The sequence below is a fragment of the Mirounga angustirostris genome, unplaced genomic scaffold (assembly GCF_029215605.1).
Source record: "Mirounga angustirostris isolate CCGP_5_RB_7025 unplaced genomic scaffold, mMirAng1.0.hap1 SCAF_1, whole genome shotgun sequence".
Lineage (NCBI taxonomy): Eukaryota > Metazoa > Chordata > Mammalia > Carnivora > Phocidae > Mirounga > Mirounga angustirostris.
The window spans coordinates 24,421,207-24,446,756 of record NW_026991709.1 but is presented as its reverse complement, the minus strand read 5'-3'; positions in this window follow the sequence as shown (position 1 = coordinate 24,446,756).

The window sequence follows — 25,550 nt, the reverse complement described above, 5'->3', positions numbered from 1 at the left end:
TTCAATTTAAGCATGGAAGGCATCTCTGGGGAGAGCGAGGCTGCTCTAGTCTGTGAAGATATCTATATACCCTGAGCTGGTAGGAGGTACCAGGAAGTGATGGCAGAACCACAGGGTATCTTTGATTCACAATAAGATACTGCTTCTTTTAGAATGAAAAGCCACCTGTTGTTTGTCAAAGGTACTACTTACTGATTATTGCTTTACATATTAATGCAAAGAACCCTTGGAAGTAGTCTCCTGTGCAGCTGCTGAAAGTCAGTCTTTCACCTGTCTCCAATAGGGCATACTTTAAAAAAATGCTTTGTACAGACAGTAGAGAATGCTTCTTTCTTTAAAGAAATCAGAGCCATCTGCTGGGGGCAATAAAGAGGGAGGATATAGGCAGTATTGAGTTGCTTATTGCCAAGCACAGAAAAATGCTAATAAGATCCATGCTGAGAAAAGCTCTCACTCATCAGGGTGCATCATTGCAGACATTAAGCTGAGGCTGTGAATTGCTGTTAGCCAAAACTGCAGAAAGGCTAACGAGAATTGTGCCAAGCGGTATCTCCAGTCACCCTGTGAATTGCTCTCTGGGGGCATGAGGTTTGCTATATTGTTTTTGAGATAATTTGCATAGCAAAAATTATCTGATGAACTTGGTAAATCTATCAGTACATGATCAATATATATGTATATATTTCTAAGTTATTTGCTGAGAAATATCAAATGGTTAAAAAATAATTACATGCCTTAATTAATAATCAAATGCATAAATGCAGGCACATTAAATAAACACATCATAATCTAGTGTTTGCTCTGTTAGGTTCTGAATCTCAATGACATGAGATTAATAGAAGACCAAAGAAAATCCGAACAGAGCCATTTACTGGCTTTTCAAAGGAAATTTTATGTTAAGACCATAAAATTCCATTCCCCCCTCATTTTTTGACAGCATGGCAACATATATCATCCATAACTGCGACAATTTACAAACAGGTAAACCCTCAATCTTTTTTATGAGAAATGAAACATAGTAAAATGGAGGGTCCATTCAAAAGTAAGTGGACTGAATGCTGATAATTGTGTGATTCTTCCTATTTTAACACTGCCACTTGGCTTATGCATTTCTGCTCAAGTGTATGTGTAAGAGAATACAAAGTGATCAATGAAAAGTTGGAGGAAATTGAGCACAGAGGATTTCCTGATGTTGCTTAAGAAGCACAGGTTAAGAAGTGCTAATGAGCACAGTTTATTTTAATTGCCAATAACTATTGGGATTATCTGATAAACATGAAAAATGTTTTCCCCTTTCCATATAAAATCCTGATATAAAATATCCCTACTAGTGCAGTTAGGTATAAATTTAGGGTAGTAGAACTTCAGGAAATCTGAATTATATTCCCTGTTCTTTTGCTAATTAGCTTCCCTTGGGACAATGACTTCATTTGCATGTGCCTCACTTTTAAAAAAGAATAAGGGTCTGCACCATTCATTAAAATTTCAGAGCTATGTGTGGATTCTATGCATAGTCAGGGAATTAAGTTTCTCCTTCACCCATTTGATAGTTCAGAAATAGAAGGAGCACTCTAAGATTTTTCAGTGTGTGGGTGTGTGTGCGTGTGTGTAAGACAGAGAGAGAGAGAGATCTGGATAGGTCCTACCTGTGAACATTTCCTGTTAATTAATGTTGGGTTTTTTAGTTCTCAGTTACATTCCTTTCCTCTATGTTTTCCATACTAATTTAAAAGCCTGCTCAGGAGTCAGATAAAGAATGTGACTTTGTTCAGAAATAAATTTTAACTTCTAATACTCCATCTTAAATATTACTAATCTACTCAAAACTGCTGGTCTGCATGCTTACAAAAGAAAAAATTCACAGGGCACATTGTTAAACATGGCAAATGAGACCTTATTCAGGACTACTGCACTAGGACAGAGAGATTGAACTCAACTCCACTGAAATAAAAGGTAGGGTTTTTATAAAAACCTAGGATGACAAAACAAATGAGCAAAGGGAAAAAAAGAGAGAGAGAGCAGCAAAGCAAGAAACAGACTCTTTACTATAAAGAACAAACTAATGGTTACCAGAGGGGAGGTGGGCCTGGAGTGGAGTGGGGGGAATGGGTATTAACAAGGACACTTGCTGTGATGAGCATCAGCTGTTGTATGGAAGTATTGAATCACTATATAGTACACATGAAACTAATATTACATTGTATGTTAACTAACTGGAAATTTAAATAAAAACAAAAAAATAAAATTGTGGTTTCCAACCTGCAAAAAGTAAAAATTAAAATCTGGGATGAGCTAATGGAGAGGTAATAGAAGACTTCATGGGGGAGGATGGTCAATGTGATTAGCCATCTATGTTTGCTAATTTTCACTTATTTAGTGAGGCTCTTACCCTCGCACAAAGGCTGGGAAGCAGGGATCCTATCTTTCTTGATGGTCACATTTCAAGGAATTGCTCCTAGGTCACTGAGAAAAATATTCCTGTGTTGAAGAATATTTGCATCTCAGAGGGACAGAGAAAGAATGTACAACTGCATGTTTTCTAAAGGAAATGCTCTAAGAAAAGGAAGTCAGAGGCCTAAAGTGAGGAAGAAGCCTATCTAAGTTTAATCAAGTTGAGGGGAACATTAAGGCCACCTTGGTCACATCACAGGCAGGAAACTGACTTAAATGGTTATTAAATTCAGGTAACAAAGGAAAAAACTCTCATTCAATCTCCCTCTCTCTCTCTTTCTCTCACACACACACACACACACACACACACACACACACACACACACGGGCTGATCCTGATAAGTGAGGGAGATCAGAAGACAATAGCTACCACATTGGGCATTCTACCAAATGTCCTACCATAAAAACCACTCTTTCTCTTGTGGAGAGATCTACGTGAAGGAATATGGAAAGAAAAGAGATCAGAAATGTTCTTCTGAAAAACTGCTTTAATTTGAAGAATAGGCAAAGTCTCCATACCATTAAAAATACATAAAAACTTGGGCACTACCATTTTATTTTTAGTTTCTAACCACAATCAAAGAACACATGAGATCTATATAAAATAGATGGTTTAGCATCTGTGGTTCTTTTTTTTTTTTTTTTTAAGATTTTATTTATTTATTTGACAGAGAAAGACACAGCGAGAGAGGGAACACAAACGGGGAGTGGGAGAGGGAGAAGCAGACTCCCTGCCAAGCAGGGAGCCCGATGTGGGACTCGATCCCGGGACTCCAGGATCATGACCTGAGCCAAAGGCAGTCGCTTAACCAACTGAACCACCCAGGCGCCCAGCATCTGTGGTTCTTAATCATATTTCTATATCTGTTTCTATTGAATTTTTACCTCATTATGGATAATCCTTTTCTTCTTTGTATACTGGGTGATTATTTTATTGGATGCTGGACTCTTTTGTATACATTTAAATATTTTGGTTATATCTGGGACATAATTAAATTTCTTAGAAATAGTTCAATCAATTTGAAATTTGTCTTTGAAGGTTTTCTTAGATGGCACCACAACAGCTTTGAATTTAAGGCTAATTTGGGCCATTCACTGAGGCAATATTTTTCAGAAGGCTCAACTGGCTACTTGAAGAAGTCCTTCTAGGTGCATGTGGTCTCCAGTGATTTTTACACCTAACCCTCTGTGGTCCATCTTATGGTTCCTTCCATGCAAAGACTCAAGGGACACCTGTACATATCTAAAGATTCTTTTTCTTTGTGCAACACTTTCCTCTCTGGTAGTTTGTCTCCCTGCACTCTGAACTTTGTGTCCTCAACTCACTAAGACCCCTCAACTCCCTTTGAGTTTCCTCTCTTGTGTTGTGGCTGAGAAAGTCTTCACGTAGTGAATTGGGCATATGTGTTCACTTGGTTTATTTCTTTTCTCTCAGAGATCATTGCCTTGAGCTGTCTCTTCTCCAATGGCTGAAAATCACTTTTTTGTGGATTTTGTATTTTGTATTTTAATGTGGAAGGGTTAATCTTGTCCTTTTACTCTGTCATGACTATAAATCTCATCATTAGCATTTCATATAGCATGTGTGAGTGTATATAGAGAGTGGAGTGTGAAAGCAAAGATTAGTAAGAGTGAATCTAATAGAAGCGATAAAGATTTAGTCTATCAGGTAGTTCCCCCATGATTTGATTTGGATTGATGAAATATTTGTCCTGTACAAAATAACATTGACCACACTTTGTTACACAGAACATGTTTTCTGAGAAACTTTAGGTGTTTAGGTGGAGGCGATATTTTCAAATTAACATTGGAAATGATGCCTTCTAAATTTCATTGTTGAGAAGTCATCATAAGCATTTGGGTATTTACCATCTATGTGACCTTGGATAGGTCACTTAATCTGTCTATCTGTTTGCTCATATTTTAAAAAGCAATGGTAATAGTACCTCCTTCATTAAGTTGCTCTAAAGATTAAATGGTTTCACAACTATAGAGATTTTAGAACTTTGCAGGCCACACAGTAAGTGCTATAATAGTGTTAGCAATATTTAGTAATCTGGTAAGTCCTGCAGTAAACTCACATAAACACACATAACTGTTTAGATTTTTGTAACAGTTAAATGTACCTATGTATGAAGAGATTTTCCCCTCAGAACATGTGTTATCAATCATCTTTTAGAACTATCTGTTTTGAGGAGCATTGATACAAAGGAAAAGAAAGACTACAATGCTTGTCTCATTATTCTTTATAAATACTACTTTTCACAGCCACATTTTTGTTAGGTATGGAGAAAGGTTTTGTTCTTAATGAGGTACCTGTAAGAGGTTCTCCGAAAGTCCCTATGAGGCCTGGACAGGGTTCATATATTTAACACCTCACCGTGGAGTATTTTGTAACCTCATATTAAACGGTATCCTAGGAGACAGATTTCTGCTGGTATAGATATTTGATAAAGTGTCACTCTGCAAAAGTTTTCCCCTAAACAAAAGACAAAATTTAAATATCCTCGTGGTTGCCTCAAAGTTGATGCTGTTGCATCAGTTATGTGTTCTGTGATCTCAAGTAAATGTGTGAGTTAGATCCATGCCACATGGATTATGGTTAGAATATTTCTCCTTGATGTGGTGAATTTTGCTGGGCTTTGACTATTAGAAGATGGCAGGGCTTACAGTTTGACTGTATCGAGACACCCACCATCATTTGATAGTCAGGGCACAGAAGGAATATGGCCCAGTAGATTCTTGAATTTTAGTTAGGACAATTCAGCAGAGCTTTTGCTTCATCTGATCAACATGTGGACAGATGATTGAGAAATTTCTAATTACTAAGCTGAGTGAAGACATTCTGCTACAGAGAGGAGTGATATGAAGGCAGAATTTAGGACTTAAATCTGGGCCATTGTGACTGGGAATAATGGTAATTCCCACTAACTTTTCTGCATGAGACTTAGAATCACATGGAATTTTGCATTTCTGTTTCACTCTGTACAATACGGCCACTTGAGGACACCAAGAAAAAAATAGTTTATAATGTAGGTTAATGTTAATAATTACGTTAGAGGTGTGGAATATTCCTTTTCAGTTGGCTGAATTGAGTGAATTTTCTGGTACTTTCTGGTAATTTGAATTATAATAATCAGTCTCTCTCTCTCTCTCTATATATATTTTTAAAGATTTTATTTATTTATTTGACAGAGAGAGACAGTGAGAGAGGGAACACAAGCAGGGGGAGTGGGAGAGGGAGAAGCAGGCCTCCTGCCAAGCAGGGAGCCCGATGTGGGGCTCGATCCCAGGACCCGGGGATCATGACCCGGGCCGAAGGTAGATGCTTAACAACTGAGCCACCCAGGTGCCCCAATAATCAGTCTATATTTAAAGAAAAATCACTGGAAATTTTTTAGTGGTGAGGAAAATGGTGATTTAATCTTTAGTCAGCACCAGCTTCACACATAACCTCTAAACAAATCTGTATATGTTTGCGCTGAGAAACTTAATACTTTCACTTAGATTAGTCTGAGTTCTTAAATTATTCCTTTCTATATTAATTTTAATCATTTTCCTTAGTGATCAAAATGCAATCATTTAATCTTATGTAATTTTTATGCTTATGAGGCCCTTGGGGAAATTTTGTATATGAATTTCAGTCATTTCATTAGAAACATACACTTAAATGTTAGTTGTGAGCTCTTGGCAGTATTTTATCTTTTCTTTTTTAAGGTCTTAAAGAAGCTATGTAGTTCTGCTAGAACACTAAACATGCAATTAAGTTTGTATGTAACTTCTACTCTCTGTACACTATTATTGATATTAATACAATTTCAAAACTGTCTGTGGTAGGCTCCCTAAAGTATTGTTTCCAGGCTTTCTAGAACACCTCTTTGGTTACAGGGATCATCTTGCTTCAGTGGCAGCTAGTTATCTAACGTATAGTAGAGGGCAACTATGGGATGCACTAAACTACTAAGAACGCATAATAACTTACAATATGAAAGAAAGGGAAAAAATAAACAATTATTATTTTTTTTAAAAGATTTTATTTATTTATTCATGAGAGACAGAGAGGGAGAGAGAGAGGCAGAGGGAGAAGCAGGCTCCCAAGGATCAGGGAGCCTGATGTGGGACTAGATCCCTGGACCCTGGGATCATGACCTGAGCTGAAGGCAGACGCTTAACCATCTGAGCCACCCAGGTGCCCCCTAAACAATTATTTTTAATTATATTCAATTGTTAGAATGACAAAAACAAGCAAAAGTTTGCTTTATTTCAGATACTACAAAATGGCCATAACGTCAGGAAATGCAGATATTTATATATATAAATATACATCTTTTATAAGTATTTATATGATTCTTTCATATATGCATATTAAATATACAATGTAAATTCAATATAAATATAAATAGAATCTATACTTATTTATATATTATATTTATATATTATAAAATATGGTTTATTGATATTATAACACAGTACAATATATTATACATTCTGTAATATTAGTAACATGTAACTCAGTGCATGTATTGCATCTGAGCAATACAATGTATGCATTTGTGATGTGTACCCTCAGATAATTTATGTGTCTGATTTTCACTGTATTAACGTGTCTGCCTCATAACTCAGAAGATATAATCAAGGGGTTTCAAGTTGATTACAAAAAATCCTAATATATTTTTAGAATTTAAGGCAATTATTAATTTTAACTTAGTTTTTCATAAAATTTTAAAAAATAATTTGAACGGATTACTAGGCCAACCTCATATATGACATTAAAAGCCTATTTTAAAATATTTTGGTAATTTTCAGCAAAATACTAAGAGTTCTATTTTAGTAACATCATAAACATCAAATTCGTTATTCACTATGAGATAAATAATGTTCTTGACAAAAGGAATTCAGTGTTAAAATACTCTCCTGTCAGAGCAATAAAAAATATTTATAATCTTTTTATGTTATGAATTACCTATGATAGTTATCTTCTAGATAAAACCAAGTTTTTCCAGTGTAATATGTCCTTGTTACTTTTTGGCCATCCAGTATGTGGACCCCTTACTTCTACTTCTGCTAATAGGAATTTGGAAATCTCCCTTTCTCCATATTTGATCTGTAAGTTTTTGGTAGGGATCTTTCTCTCAACTCTAGATCTAAAACAAACAGTTTTTTTGATCACAGTGATTGCTTTATGGATTGTTACTTGATTCAGTCAGAACAAAAGGATTCAGTAAGATACTTGATAAAAACTCTGAGCAAGAGACCCTTATTGTTTTCCATAATACACTGTACATAAAATTCGTAAGGGACGAAATTGAGTAGACTATTTTTATCTGATAACGAAACTACAACAATAGAAGGCAATGCTGAGAAATAGAAACTGACTCATGATATCAAAATTGAGCCCTGAAGCTAGCCATGATTTTTGTCAACCTAGACAGTGAAATTTTTAATTTACTTGAAAAGAACTTTCCTTTTTGTCCAGACCAATTTATATTAGTTTTGTTTGGTAAGCAAAAAGTGGAATCTGGGGATTCCAAAAAGTGGATACCCTGGTTGGATTTACCATCCCTTCACACAAGCCCCTGCTCAGGGAATCATGCCTTGGATTAGCCAATATTGGAAGAAAGATCAATATCCACTGTCAGTTGTGTCCCTAATTATGGGTTGAAAACTAGAGCTTAGACAATTAGTTTCAATAGTTTTTTGAACTGATACTTAAAAAAAGAAAAATTACCACTTCAAATGTGAGTCAGAGAACAAGTCCATACAGAGATTCTAAGTAACAGTAATTATGGAGTGTGAGAATTGAAATCTTTCAACCTGGTAAATATGCCAAGTCCTGCTTTCCTGTGATCTGCCCTGATCATGGTTCTTGTTCTTTAGAGAAATAGATTTCAGCTTTTTCTCTGCATGGCTACATAAACTTCCATTTGTTAAGGTAATTTAAACAGCCTATTTCAGGGGACAAAAATAGCCTAAGGAAAATATTTTACTTTGATGCCATGTGGATTTATAGTTTCCAGACATATTTTATCACTGAAATAATATCTATACCTTTATTTTTTATCATTTTATTGTTCCAACTCTAAGATTATTTGGGCATGTGGTGATAGTCATATAAATGTCAGTCTTTGTCGAAACTCATAAACATATATACTAAAGAGGGTGAATTGTTTTAATGAGTGTAAATTATACCTAAACAAAATATCTATGTCTGTAAAAATTGCACAGACAGCCATAATCATCATGGTCATCATCATCGTCATCTTCCTAATTGCTCTCCAGTTATAGGATGAAGTGTGGATGGAGATAGCAATGATGCAAACATAGCAGAATACTCATAATTGTTGAAGCTGGGTGATGGATACATGGAGGTTCATTATAATGTTGGTTCAATTTGTATATGCTTGAATTTTTCCATAATAAAAGTAAAAAAAAAAACCCTCATAGACACACATACACAAACACACACATACACACATGCACCAAACAAAAATATTTGGACATTGCATGAGAAATTATTAAAACTAGACAAATGCCAATCCCAAGCATTTGCTTAACATCTTCTAGATTATGTGTCTAAGCTGCAGCTAAAATTGTCTAAAATTCACCAATCTCAAGTAATATACCTATGAGGGATGAAGCAAGCCTTTATTTTAAGCAAAGGTATAAAAATATATAAAAAGACAAACTACTTTAACAGGTGTCTAGGGAAAAAGTAGAAACAGAATGGTGAAAGTTCATGAGATGTAGAAGTTAAAATTCTGTTGATTAGGGCCTAATTCTATCACTTGCCAGCTGTGTGAGCTTATGGAAGTAATTTAACCTCTCTGAGGCTGGTTTCTTCAGTAAAATGTCAATGAAAGCACTTGCCTCATTAGACTGAGGAACAATTGGAATAATGCATACACAAGCTATTTGTAAAACTGAAATTGTGGTTATTATTCACTCCTATTTTTTGTCTTAGAAACTTTTTTGAAAAGAAATACATAACCAGCAAGTCACTTATTCTGCAATTTGTAAAGAATTCAAAATGTTGGAAATGTCATCTCCTTTATCTAGTATTTGCTTTTTGATTTTGTAGTTCATAGACAGCAGTAGTCAATTACTACCCTAGTTTCAAAAGCTTTAATAAAGTCATTCTGTATGCTCAGAACAAATAACAACTGGAATTGAGAAATAAATTGTTGAATAAAATATGGCAGAGCACAAAGTATTTCACAAAGGTACATAGACTGCATTCTCCAATACATCAATCTATTTATTTCACTGAGAATTCATAAGAGAATAGTTTCCTTTATAAAACATGCACATACATCATTGATTTTGTAAACTGTATTTCTTAGCAAGGAATAGATTATAGATAGCTTTGGGGAAGATAGCTGTGATGTTGAAAGACAGATGAACTTGGCATTAAAACACTTGGGCCAAGATCTTTAATTTTCTATTTGTTAAGTATTTGACCTGAATATTCACCTACTTCTCAGAGCATTAGGTCCCTGATATTCAGTAATTGTAGTTTCTACTTCAGCACCTGCTACTCCAAAATTTGTGATAAACATTTCATTAACTAATAAATGTATCTCTTCTATATTTTATTGAGTTTAATAAATATTGAATGCATTAATAAAAAAACTCAGTTTTGGTTTTGTCACCTTCTTTAGTAATGACTTTATTTTAATCTGAAAATAATTAAAAATTTTGATAAATTATACCAGGTTTTATCAAAGAGATTGTTTATCACAAAGGATAGGTAAATTGTGGTTAGGTCTCCATCATCTGTGACTGTAAAATTTAAATTTTTTCTCTAGTTTTAAAATAAAAATATCTTTCTTGAGCAAATTTTTGTTGAAAAAAGACTTTAACTTCTATTCAACATACAGCCCATATTTCAACAAACCCCAAGCTATAGTGTTTGTAAAATGAATATGTAAGGAAGTATATATAAATATATATGTATACAGAATAGGTATGTTTCTGCCTTTGCCTGACATTATTGTGTAATTTCTCATATGCAAACAAGTCACTTGCCCTATGTGACATTAAAAGGCACCTGCAGGAAATATAGCCATATTTGTTTTGGTCTTATAATAATCTATTTCTTTCAATGCTATTCCTATTTATCCAATTAAAATGTATAACCTTAATTTTAAGGTAAAATATGTTTTTATGTCAAATTAATATTAGTATCAGAAAGGTACAACCATGTTTACTACAAAATGTATACTCTAAAGCTGCTAACTTGCAGATTAGAAGTGACATGACAGCTACCTATCACTCATTTCATCTCTGTCTGCCCCTCCCAGTTTCATGTTACCCTGTGGATTGAGAAAGCTGACACCATGCTGATCTTACTTATTTCTTCTACACAACAAATCATATTGATAATAAAAATCTCTAACCACAAATCATATTGGCAATAAAAATAGAATTAGGCATGTAATTGTTTTGATAAGTAGCCATAAAAACACAAGATGGCAGTACTAATCTTTATTAGTTCTGGAAATATGACAATACATTTGAAATCTTAATATATTTTTCTTGTTTTTCTTCTCAGTATTTGTAAAGAAACTTTCATCTCCATGCATAAACTTTCATCAGTTTTGTGGAATTAAAAAAAAAATCTAACTGGAGTGTATTGTCTATACTCTTTGTATATCCACTGACAGATACTCATTTAGTAAAATTACTTTGTCTTTAAAATTTTCAGTTTCCTCGGGTGCCTGGGTGGCTCAGTTGGTTAAGCAACTGCCTTCGGCTCAGGTCATGCGAGGAGCCTGCTTCTACCTCTGACCCTCCCCCCTCTCATGTACTCTCTCTCATTCTCGCTCTCTCAAATAGATAAAATCTTTAAAAAAAAAAAAGAAATAAAAAAAAATTTCAGTTTCCTCATGCATATAATGAGTGTGTTTGGTCTAGATAAACTTTAAGTTTCTTCCACTTCTGTATATCTATAACATTTATTACATCAGGAACTGTACATTTCAAATGAATTTTCTGTGCCTAATGATTAAATGTTTTCCAAAATTAGAGATAAGAATATCAGTGGACTTTCTGCTTGTTCAGTGGATGAAGAAAGATCAATGGCGACTGACTACTCATTCTTCAATAGAATTGAAATATTTAGAGTTCCCCTAACTTTTATGTAAAAAGCAAATATACTTATTATTTAACATTTAATGACCATTGCCAGGCAGTTTGTATCAAGGAATACATGATATACCTTTCCATTTCATTAAAAAGTGTCAGGCATGGGATCCGCCAACTTCCCATTTTCCCATCTCCAAATAACTCTTTCTCTCTAATTCTGCAGATTTTAAAGAATTTGAGAACTATTTTCTTTCCCAAAGGTAGTATGATAGCATCTTACCCATTTCTGTTTTGGGGTTTTTTTTTTGTTTGTTTTTTGTTTTGTTATTTGGTTTTTGTTTGTTTGTTTTCCTTTTTCTTCTTACTCTCTTCAGGAAATGTAGGCTCGAGGATTCTGTTTGGGCTTCTGTAACAAAATACCTTAGACTGAGGCAGTTTATAAAGAACAGAAATTTATTTCTTATAGTTCTGGAGATTGGTAGTCTAAGATCAAGGTGCTGGCAGATTTTGTGTCTGGTGGGAAATCATTTCTTGGTTCATAGACAGCTGTCTTTTTACTGTATCCTCAAAGTGAAGAAGCAAAGGATTTTCTTAGGATCTCTTTTATTAGGACTCAAATCTCATTCATGAGGGCTCCACTCTTACCGTATCTCTTCCCATAGTTCCCACCCCCAAATACCATTTTATTGGGGATTAGGATTTAATATACGAATTTTGAAGGGACGTTAACATTCAGTCTCTAACATTTTCCATTCCTAAAATTTTAATCCCAATTTGATCGACCCTCCTATTCTGTAACCCAGCAAATCATTACAGAAAAATTCCCTCATGGCACCAGGGCTACAATGCATGTATCCACGTAGGCCAAGCAGATTAGGCTGAGGTGCAGTCTGACCCAAGTCTTTATGTAACGCCTGTGATCCTCCCAGGAATATGGCAAAATAGGTACCCTTGGGAAGAGTTGTCGCAAGGCTGTTTCCTTTTCACTTCGTTTTGTGGGAAGCTGCTACAAAGTGGTTTCTCATTAATCTGATTCCTGTGAGCCATAAACTTTTTACCTCATCCTTCTTAGGGTAGAGCTGATGGCTATAAAGCTGCTAATTTACAGATTGGAAGTGGCAGGACAGCTACCTACCACTCATTCCAGCTATATCTGCCCCTCCCAGTTTGGTGTTGTGGATTCGGAAAGCTGACACCATGCTGATCTTACTTATTTCCTCTCAATCCATTTGGGCTCATTTTATTCTTACTGGACAAATCTATGGAAATATGATGAGACAGTTTGGAAGCTGCAGTGTTTTCTGCTTTTTAGGGGCAACTTGACTACTTCTAAATATCATATTAAGGAATCCAAACACTTTAAGGACTTCATAAGATTTTATATAATAGAAAAAGCAAAAATTTAGTAACATATACTTTTATTTTCTCTTTAAATCATTCATGATAATAATTCTGTGCTATTTTCCTCTTTGGGGAACACACAGTTCTGAACCACACTAAAACCTTTATTTGATCTTCCTGTACTGCTAGATGACATTCTATTTTCTGTCTTTATTTTACTAGAATGCTTTTGTAACTATAGTAGCCACTGTTTTCATGATCTCCTTACCTACTCCTACCCTTAGACCCTTAAATATAAGTTCTGTACCTACATTTTGATGAAAACAGACTTTTTATAACTTCAGGAGTTCTATCACAAATGAGTTATTCTCAGTATTCATCCTATATAAACTGCAGCATATTTTACTTGGCCCAGATTTTTAAAATCTTCTTATATATATTTAATGATACTCTAATTGCCATAAAGTCCTCCCTTACTTTCCACTAGTTTCTTTTTCTTTTTAAATTTCCTCAGTGTTTTCTAAGATTTAGTTCTTAACCCTTCACTTTCCTTTTCATGCAGTACACTTCAAAGATGTTTAACATACATGCCTATCTTCCAAAATCACTTGCAGAGGAGTATAATATATGTCTTGCTGACACACAGTACATCAAGTATATATAATTATTGTCCAAGGTGGTCTTCATACTTGACAATAAAAAGGGGGGTTTTTGTTTCTGACTAAGATGGAGAAACAGGAACAAAATTTATCCATTTGCCTGAAATAACAACAAAGACAAAATATATAAAACAGATGTCTTCACGATTCCAGATATCAAGCAACTAGACAGTGATATTTGAGAGACGGAAAAAAAGCAAGCAGATAAACTGCCTGACTGTCCCAGATTACAGTCTTGAGAGAGTTTCCAGGCTATAGCATGAGGAGGGTGACTGCAAGTGGAACTCCATAGATTTTGTGAATTGAGAAGATGGAGATCACATTTTGAGGAGAACAGGAAAGTAGACATCAGAAGACAGAGAAATGCAGAGAATTCTACAGAAGGAGCTCTATAGCTATGCAGAGGCTGATCCTCAAGAGTTTACAAGAATACTCACTTATCAGTAAATATCTGTGAAGGAACTACGGGAGGGTAAAAAAGCAACAATCAGAAAGGAGGAAAGAAAATAGTACCTGAGACTCAGCACTGGGAACAATGTCTGTTCCCAACAGAGTGGAAAATCCTCTCAATTTATGGGTATTTGGTAGAGTAGTGTGACATGTCTTGACTTAGGAATAGGGGAAAAATAGTCCTAGACTAACAAATTTTAAATGTAACACCTAAGCATACAAAACTATCTATAGAAACATCAACTGTAGCCAAAGCTCAAGTAGGAATACAAAAATATCTGGCATTCAACAGGCAAAATTCACAATATCTAGCATTGGTAGAAAATCAGCAGACATGAAAAGAAGCAGAAAAATACAACTCATAATTAGGAGGAATTAAACAAGTCTAACTGAGAACTAACAAAGAGGTTAAAATTAGTAGAAAAATCATTAAGATACTTATTATAAACATATCCTGTATGTTCAAAACTTAGGAAGAGACATGAGGAATACAAAAAAAAAAAAAAAAGGAAAAGAAATTGGATCTATAGAGATGAAAACTACAATGTCTGAGATGAAACATGCACAGGATGGGGAAAATGGCATATCCTACACTGAAGAAATAAAGATTTGTGAACTTGAAATCATAGCAATAAATATTATTCAAAATGAAATATATAAGATAAATAAATATTAAAAATGAAAATCATTAATAAGCTTGTGTGAAAATTTCAAGGATCTATATATACATATAATTGGAGTCAGTGAAGGAAAGAGGGCCAAAATAATATTTGATGAAATTGTGACTGAAAACTTTTCATAATTACCTATATTACTATCCATAATAAACTCATAAATCTAAGAAATTGAATGAAAACCATTTAATATCAAAAAAGGGCAAAATATTTGAACAGAAACTTCATCAAAGGCAATATATGGAATGTAAATAGACATATGAAAAAATGCTAAGTATCATTAGTCTTTAAGAAAATGCAAATCAAAATCACAATGAGATAACATCTCAATAGACATCTATTCAATTGGTTAAAATGAAAAGATCTGACCATACCAAGGAGAGATTGTGGAGCAACTGGAATTCTTTCATGCTCCTGGTGAACAAGTAAAATGATATATCCATTTTGGAAAACAGTGTGGTAATTTCTTTAAAAAGTCAAATATGCATGTACTACATGATCCTGGCATTCCACTGCTACATATTTATCCAAGAGAAATGAAAGCATATGTCCATCCATATAAGATTTGTTCATAAACGTTCATGCTCATAGCAGCTTTATTTCTAATGGCCTAAAGCAAAAATAACCCAAATGTACATTATTGCGTGAATGGATAAACACCTTTTGGGTGCATTGGTTCAATATGATACCACGTAGTAATAATAAGAAATAAACTTGATTTAAGCACAAATATGGACGAATCTTAAAATAATTATGTTGAGTGAAAAAAGATTAAAAAAGTACAGATCATATGATTACATTTGTATAACTTCTGGATAATTTTATTTAATGATTCCGGCAGAAATACATCAGTGGTTGCTTGAGGAAGGCATGGGATGGGAATAGGAACAGGAGAGAGAAAATGCAAGGGGCATGAAAAAGCTTATGTGGTTGATGGATATGTTTACTATCTTGAACTGTACTGGTTTGAAATGTCAAAATTTACAAATGATATATTTTATTTTATTTTTTACTTTTTTTAAAGATTTTATTTATTTATATATTTTAAAGATGAGAAGTTTTATGTTAATTATACCTCAGCACAGCTACAAAAAAAAGGGTGGAAAGATCTCCTTTTTGTCCTATGACTGAAGAATTACTTTTAAAATTTCTGGAGGGAAATAGATAAAAATCATAGCACAAAAACTCATTGCCAGTTTTCTTTCAATTGACAATTACAGACATTGACTTCACATAACCCAAAATATTCGCATCAGTTACTGAGCATGTTTTTATTCAACCAAAAGAAGAGGGAGGCAAACTAAGAAACAGACTCTTAACTATAGAGACCAAACTTAATAATTAGGTTACTGGAAGATGTCATATTCTTTACATCGTAATAAGAAAGCATTATAGTTAAAATTGTGAAATAATGTAAATATTTCAAAAATACGGTTTCATTTTCTGCGTCAGTCAGAGAAAGACAAATACCATATGATTTCACTCATATGTGGAATTTAAGAAACAAAACTAAACAAGCAAAGGGAAAGAAAAGAGAGAAAGAGGGAGGCAAACCAAGAAACATCTCTTAATAGAGAACAAACTGATGGTTACCAGAGGGGAGATGGGTGGGGGATGGGTGAAATAGGTGATGGGGATTAGGAGTGCACTTGTGATGAGACCGGGTGTTGTATGGAAGTGTTGAATCACTATATTATACACCTGAAACTAATATTATACTGTATGTTAACTAACTGGAATTTAAATAAAAACTTAAAAAAAATGTATTACAAATGTACCATGTGCCATATCGGAACAGCAAGAAAAAAAAAAAAAAGACACAGTGCAGTAGTCCTCCCTTATCTGCCATTTCACTTCCCACCATCTGTTATCCAAGGTCAATCACACTCCAGGAGTAGATGATCCTCCTGATGTATCCTCAGAAGTCAGTTGTATCCCAACACTATGACATAGTACCTACATGATTCGCCTCACTTCATCTCATCACATAGATATTTTATCTCATCACAAGAAGGGTGAGAACAGTACAATAAGGTATCTTGAGAGAAAGAGAGAGACCATTTGTATAACTATTATTACAGTATATTGTTATAATTGTTATTTTTATAATTAGTTACTGTTATTAATCTCTACTGTGCTTAGTTTATAAATTAAACTTTATCATAGGTAGGTATGCATAGGAAAAAATCATAGTATATCCAGGATTAAGTACTATCTGTGGTTTCAGACATCTACTGGGGGTCTTGAAACATATCCCCCAGGACAAGGAGGGACTGCTGTAACAATTATTCTACGACAGCTCATCACCTCATTGTTTTGCTCACCTCTGGTGAGCCAGGTCTGATTTGCTATTCAAAGTTCGCCCTCCTCCTTCTTCCTTTCTGTTACATACCTACTAATACTCTTCCTTTTCCTGCATCTAGCCATGCCATTTTTACCTTTTATTTTATTCTTTTCCTTGTGATTTACACTTGTGAGTCCAGCTAATTTATTCTTGCTATTACTCTGCTTCTCAGAGTCTAAATTCAGGACCCCCCCTAGGAAGGACAGGGTTAGTTGGTGATGATTTGTGATTTTCCAAATTCCAGGTTGGTCAAGTCAAATTCAAGTTAGGAAAATAAAGAAATCATAAGCTATATTTCACTCTCCTTTCCTTTACCCAAAGCTTCATTCCTAACAATTTGGGTCATTTTAATTTACACTAACTTGTACTTTTAGGGGGCATGTAATAATAGAAAAGAGTTTACACCTATACTCTGTGTGTGTGTGTGTGTGTGTGTGATATACTGTCTTAAACCATCCTCAAAAACTTTGTAAAAACTATTGTTTTTCTCATTTTACATAGAAAGAAACTGAGGCATGGGGGAGATTAAGTAAATTACCCAGCATGAAGAGATCCAGGCAGTCTGGCTTCACAGTGTGTACACATGTGGAAAGTACCAAGAAGAAAAGACCTGATGTTTAATATTTCAGGAATTCAGAAACATGGGAACAGATCTATAAGACAGCCCTTATTTTCTTATGTCCTATACCTAAGGACTCCACTTAAAGAATTATTTTCCAGATCGGCTTGGCATTTCCACTTCCACCATCTAGGAGAAAGAAGAGTGAAAAAGTACTGAGTAACTGAGAGGAAAACAAGCCAATGTTAATTTTTGAAATCATTATTTAATTCCATATGTTAATTCTAAAGACAATTAAATATAACAGGATGAAAAATGTGTGTTTGTGTGCGAATGGCTGGTGATGTATTCTTCAAACACAAAAGCAAAAGAACAGTGATTTTCAGAAAGCCAACATATAAATTTGGTTCCTAGCCAATTTAGGAATAAACAAAAAACACTAATTTGAAAAATCCTTGCCCCTTTCAGAACTGCCCCTTCGCTTTAGGGAGTATTATTATTGAGCAAAATAAGGTAATAAACATCCCTGCCCAGAACCTGGGAGAAATAATTAAAACTCCTGGTTACTGTGAGGTTTTTGGTATCAAGGTTCATAAAGGAAGGTTAAAGTCAATTAAGTGGAGAGTGGAGCTAAATGGCCCTGATTCAGTGGAAACCTTGAAAAAGTATGAAAGTTTTTAAAAAAGACATCATAATTCTCTGACTTGCAGGTATTTTCTCTTTAAGCAGCATGCCAAAGCCCTCTCCTGCCAATGAAAGTAAGCTGTGTCTACTACTTTTTGATGGTATTGCCCATGATAAACCTGAAATGGTATAGGAGTTCATTTCAGATAGAGATCTGGAGCTAACCTATCCAACTTATCTGCTCAGAAAATCTTGTTGTAAATCTTTCAAAAACAAGATGGCTTGTGAGATTTTTAGTAATCCTGGATTGTGTCTGGGGAGAAAATGTGACAGGAGTAGTTGTCTCTACGGCTTCAGTGAAGACCAGGAAATACATGATCCAGGCAAATATAAATCCACATGTGAGTAAGAATTCCATGTCTTCCCGGAGTCCATAGTGGAAGAAGCATTAAAATGTGTATGCTTAGTGAAGGTTAATTTTATTTACCCCAAGGAGTTTCCAATTTTATCAAATTCACTGTGCCCAGTATTAGAATTTAAAAATGACAACAGAAATAATTACTATCCATTATGACTTTTTCTTCACAATCAAAATCTGATCACCAGTCTTATTTTCTGAAGGAGATAAATAAAATGGTAGTGTATATCTTAAAAGTGTCATCTGACCCTTCTAGTTTTCTAGATAAGCTAAACTGATTTAAAAAAAAAAAGGGTGAGGGGTGGTCTCAGAAACTAATGCTGAAGCAAGAAATTTTCAATAAATTGGACTTTAAATTTGCACTATTTTTTTTTTTTCTTTTGCGTAACAGTCACTGGGCATAACAGACTTTTAAAGGAGAGTTAAGGGACATTTAAAAAAATGGGTGTTTGAGAAATACTGAATAATGTAATAGTGGCTATAAAATGTTTAAATTCCTTGGAGATAATATTAAATGATACAAAGACACAGCCTTGCTAACGTAGATGGGCCTCCCGTACCAGAGAAAAGCAAAACCTTCGAAGTGCCATTTTCAGCCCTTAGATTTATTATATAATTGTGAAGAAGTAATCCTCCTCCTGCCACTCTCTTCTTGAGAGATTTCAGGCAAAACACTAAATCTCTCTTGACCTCAATTTAGCCATCTATAAAATGAGTGGGTTGGAGCAGATTATCTCTGTGTCTTGTAACTATAAAATTTTACGTTCTATATTATTTCTCCATTTTTTTCTTTCAGTTCCCCCTACTGACATGAGACCTTAAAAAAATGAATAGTACTTACTATATACCAGGCCACTTAAAATTCTTCGTGAAAGTAGACACAATAAAGCTCTGAGCTATTTTAAAACTCAATTTTATAGATAAGGATGCTGAAGTCCAGTAAGTTTAATATCTTGCCCAGCCTTATGCAGATCATTAAGGATATAACAGCAATTTCGTTACAGGCTGCCTTGAATACAAATCTCATATACTTCCACTGACTATACCATATCCAACTAAGTACACAATGTTCAATATATTTGGTATTTTAAATGTGCTTTTCAACTATTGGTCTTGTGCTTTGTAATTGTGTCCTTTGAGTCAAATATATTTGAGAATTTAAAAAGATTTTGTGTATGTCTATTAAAGAACATGAGGTCGGTTTCAAGAAAAAAAAAATAGAAGACAAAGGAGACTGTGACTCCAATAAATCAAGAAGAAATAACCGAAAATAGCAAGTTAATGCTGACTTAACAGCCCAATCCAATCATTCCCTCCAAAGGTCAGAGGTTTACTTTTGAAAAATGCTAAGTGTCAAGTTCCAAGAAAAATGATGGGGTAAGGCTACAGTGATACAGATTACCTAAGAGCATAAACTTATTAAAGGTTTTGAAGAAAAAGTTCAAAAATTTTGAAATTAGGGATGCCTGTCTGGCTCAGTCTGTACAGCATGCAACTCTTGATCTCAGGGGTGGTGAGTTCAAATCCCATGTTGGGTGTAGAGATTACTTAAAAATTTTTTTTAAAAAAATTGAAATTAAAAAAAATAATTGTACAATAATAATAGTATCTTATTGAAGCATAAGAAAATGGTGCTTTTTGTGCCATTTGACAATACGAGATCAGGTGATGGATTAAATAAATTAAATTGTCACTATCCAATATCATTGGCATCCATGGAGGAAATTTTTTGGTGAGATAAGAAGAGATAGATACCAATGTCATTTTTTTTTTTAAGGAAAGAGGGATTAATTCTAGGGAGTATAAACATTTAGCATTAAATAAGATTTCTTAGAGAATATAAACTATCTCTTGCCTTCCTATACATTTATTTGTCTGTGTGGCATACTTTAAACTCACACATACTTTATTTTGTATATACAAATTTTAATAATCATTATTAGATACTTTTAGAGAATGAGTTTTTGTCCTAAAACTTTAATTTGCATCTAATTTCTATATATTCAATTATTGATTTAATTTAACAATTATTTCCTTGATTAAAAATTACATATGCTCACTGTAGAAGATGTACAATATAAAATAGACTGCAGAGAAGAAGTCCCCACTGTTAATATTTTCTTTCCTTCCACATGTATCAATTACCTCCTGAAATAATGGTGTTATGTAGGAAACCGCCCTGAATCCCAGTGGTTTAAGACAAACAAACAAAAAATTAATTTGGTCATTTTTGTTGAGGTCAGCTGAATGTAGCTGCTATAGACTGAACAGAGACAGACTCGATTATAATAAGCTATAGGTTGGTCTACGTTAGCTGACATGTCTCTCATCCACCTTGGTCTATCAGATTACACAATGCATGTCGTTTTCATCATTGTGGCAGAAGCATAAGATGAGTCAAGGGGAAACACAGGGTTCCTTTAAGAAAATTACACACTATCATTTCCATCCATAATCTTACTTTTAAGGCTAAGCCCTACATCTATTTTTTTCCCACTATACATCTTAGAAAGTTAGTTTAGCAAGAACTTTATTTTATCAAGATTAATGTAGCTAGAATTTCTAAGCAAATAATTTTTTTATTGAATTCAAGGAAAATGTTTTATAGTTCCCATTTATAAATCCTTTGATTGTAAGGTAAACTACTTTAGTTTGCATTTATTTTTTGTTCCTCAGTAGACAAAACTTAATAAATTATTTCAATAGTCTGCCCTTTCATTGAAAAGAGACTGTCATACACATAGTTAAATATGAGAATGAGATATCACCATCTTATAAAATTTAATAATTAAACCATCCTTCTATGGAAGCAAGTATCATAAATGGTTTGGTTTTATTAATAGTAATGTTAACTTTAAATATGTGAAGTCATTTGTGCTTTTCTTCCATGATGCAAGCTATAGCTCTTGAGGGTCTTCAAAATTTATTTATCTCTTAGCTCATATATATCCATCCCCCAGGTTATATAGACTTTGATTAAAATTAATAACTTTGATATGACCAGAAATTCATTTCTGCATATAATTATCAACTAACTTTTTTAAGACAGTAGTTTATATTGTAGGACAAATGAAAATTTGTCTAGATGGAAATTTCTATACACTGAAAATGTGTGTGTGTGTGATTACTCCTTCATTTTCAAATAACTTGGACTCTATATACTATGATCAAATATTTTACTATTTGCTTTACTAATTTTTACCAGTGTTCATCAAATGTTCCCTCCCTTATTCAATTTATTTATTATCCAATTTACAGATATATTATAATTTACTGAAAAATTGTCAACTCCCTAAGTCTGGGAATGAAAATATTAAAATGAAGACACATGTTTACTCAAATGTCTTAGTCCACAGAATCTACTGTAACAAAATATCATAGACTGGCATATAAGCAACATAAATTTACTTTTCACAGGTCTGGAGGTTGGAAGTCCAAGATCAGAATGCCAGCATGGTCAGGTGAGGGCCTTCTTCTGAATCTTAGACTTTTCGGTTATATCCTCACATGGCAAAAGGGGGCTAGGGAGTAGTCTGTGGGGTCTTTTTCCAGGAGCATTAATCTCATTTATGAGGGCTTCACCCTCACGACTTACTTTTTTTTTTTAAATGATTTATTTATTTACTTGATAGAGAGAGTGAAAGAGTGGAGGGAGAGGGAGAGAATCTCAAGCAGACTCCCTGCTGAGTGCAGAGCCGAAAGAGGTGCTGAATCTCATGACCCTGAGATCATGACCCGGACCTAAACCAAAAATCTGATGCTCAAACAGCTGAGCCACCCAGGCGCCCCCCAAAAGCCCTTTCTGATACCATTACATCGGCATTAGGATTTCAACATATGAATCTGGGAGACACAAACTTCCAGACCATAGCAAAAGTGTACTTAAAGTCTATCTTACTGGTGACACTTCACTGCAGCCTTCCACTCAAGGGCAGAAAGCTTGCTCAGATTTATCTCTTGATCCTTTGCCGAACAACTCACAGAAAAATCATTGTTTAGTGGGAGGGAAAAAAATGACCTCTGAGTTATAAGAGAAAAAGTAAAGTAGATCAGGAAAATCTTATGAATTGTGTGTAATCAATAGAAGTAACAGCTTATATCAATCCATTCTTGAGTTAGACAATCTATGTGACTACTGGTGGTTTTGCCTGTGGAAAGCCATATGTATATTAAACCCTGAAGCTTTATCACACTAATGTCATAGATTCCATAATTGCTTTGGTGTAAATTTAGCCTTAATGATGTCTAAGTTTACATTGAAACAACTACCTGAAATTTAATATCAGCTCATGATCTATGTGCTTTCTTGTGGTGCATGAGAGTTTCTGCAATATGTTTTTTATTTTATTATTATTTTTTAATTTTATTTTTTAATTTAAAATTTGTTAGTTAACATATAGTGCAATATTGGTTTCTGGAGTAGAATTCAGTGATTCATCATTTACATACAAGACCCAGTACACATCATAACAAGTGCCCTCCTTCATATGCATCACCCATCTAGCCCATCCCCTACTTTCCTCCCTCCATCAACCCTTAATTTATTCTCTATCATTAAGAGTCACTTATGGTTTGTTTCCCTCCTTTTTTCCTTTTCCCCTTTTCTATATGTTCATCTGTTTTCTTTCTTACATTCCACATATGAGTGAGATCATATGGTATTTGTCTTCCTCTGACTGACTTATTTCATTCAGCATAATACACTTTAGCTCCATCCATGTCATTATAAATGTCAATTTAATTCTTTTTGATGGTTGGATAATATTCCATTATATACACATATATGTATATATACACACCACCCCTTCTTTATCCATTCATCAGTTCATGGACATTTAGGCTCTCTCCATAGTTTGGTTATTGGTGATAATGCTGCTAATAATTACACTTGTGTACATTTCCATATAAGGACCTTACATCACCTTTATCTTCATCACTTAATTTTTTTTAGTTAATGTTCATATTACATGGAATTACATTAGATATTATTCAAACTTAATTCAGTAGTGCATGTGGATCTTTGTTCAAACTAGATCATATGCATATGAGCATAAATGGGTATATATACAAGGAGCAAGTTGCAAAAAATGGCAAGAATAAAGGAATTGCAAAGATATATGTGTGAAGTTACACTGATTATAAATTTTTACCCTATTCAAATAAATATTTTTTATAATGATAAATTAAATTTCTAATATATGATATAATGTTATAGATCCTTTCTTATTTTTTTAAAGATTTTTTATTTATTTGAGAGAGAGAGAGAGAATGAACAGGGGGAGGGGCAAAGGGACAGGGAGAAACAGGCTCCCCACTGAGCAGGGAGCAGGACCTGAGCCTCTACACTTAATCGACTGAGCCACATAGGCACCCCATCCTTTCTTATTTTAAAAGATTGTTATAATTGAGGTCAAGAGACCCTTGAAAATTTGGGTTATAATGAAATTAAAGACAAACTTAAAGACATAACTTTATTTTCCTTGAAGGTAAAATTAAAAGCACTATTTATCCTCTCTGTGGAAAACAAATTTTAATAACACTACCCCAGTTTTCTTCTCTTAAGTGTTCTACTGGACTCCTACATAATTTATTAATTTAACAAATAATTTTATTGAAAGCTTGGTATATGCAAGGAACTGTGTTAGGTTTTGAGTATAGAATCATGAGGACACAAAACATTTCTGCTTTCACAATTGTGATTAATGAAGGAAAGGGTGCTTATAAAAGCTTCAGTTTTACATAATTTTCCCAGGGATTCCTTCCTGGACATTTGGTATTGTTACAGAATTTTTTTAGTTCTAAGGACACTTTTGGAAGGTAAATTATTTTGCTTCCTATTTTGTATTTGTACATAGCCAGGTTTTAATTTAATCAAAGGTTTTAATTTTTTATCCCTTTTTCATGTATTTCTACTCTTATTTGTATTATTTATTTTTTCTACTTCACCTGTCTTTATCCTGTCATTTTTTTCTAAATTAGCACATTAATTTTCAAATAGTCTTATTTTAATGTAATGTAAAATATCTGATTTTCAAATAGTCTTATATTTAATGTATTCATTTAAATTATAATTCTCTGGCTGCCTGGGGAGTAGTTAAGCATTGGACTCTTGATTTCAGCTCAGGTCATGGGTTGAGAGATTGAGCCGCGCATAGGGCTCCATGCTCAGGGCAGAGTCTGTTTGGGATTATCTCTCTTCCTCCCCCTTTGTCCCTCCTCTGGCTCGTGTGTGCACACATACACTCTCTAAGATAAATATAAATAAATAAATAATAATTCTCTTTCATTATAACTCTCATATAATTGCTGAACTTATAAGTATTGATGTTTTATTTTTGTGTTTTCAATTGTGTTTCATATTTTCATATATGTATCTTTTCTTTGATTCATGAATACCTTCTAAAACTATTTCTTTTCAATTTTAATTTCCAGTGAATGGAAAATTTTGATTCACAGTTATGTTCTGTTTTATAATTTTATTGCTTTGTGGTAAGGAATGTGGTGTGTGTTATATCAATTTATTGGTATTTGGAGAGTCCTTTTATTGCTCTGGTATATAGTCAGTTTTTATACTTTTTTCAATGTGTGCTTAAAAACCAATGAATTTTCAAGAACAAAATTTTGGAGAACAGGATTTTACACACATGAGAACACAAACACATACATATGAGCAATTTGTTAATTGCATTGTCAAATCTTCTATATCTTTTTAAATGAAATTCTAGTCATATATGTCAAAACCCTCACTATGACTTTGCTATGACCTTGCACACTGTGCCCTGTTAAACAGAATTTATGACTGCAAATATAATATTTGAAATTTAGTTTGCTCAATAGTCCTATTGTTTCTCTTTGTAACCTTGATCTTTGCCCAAATAACTGTTTTGGTAATTTACTCTCACATAGATTATATCACTAAATCATTACCTGTTCCACAATTCTACCT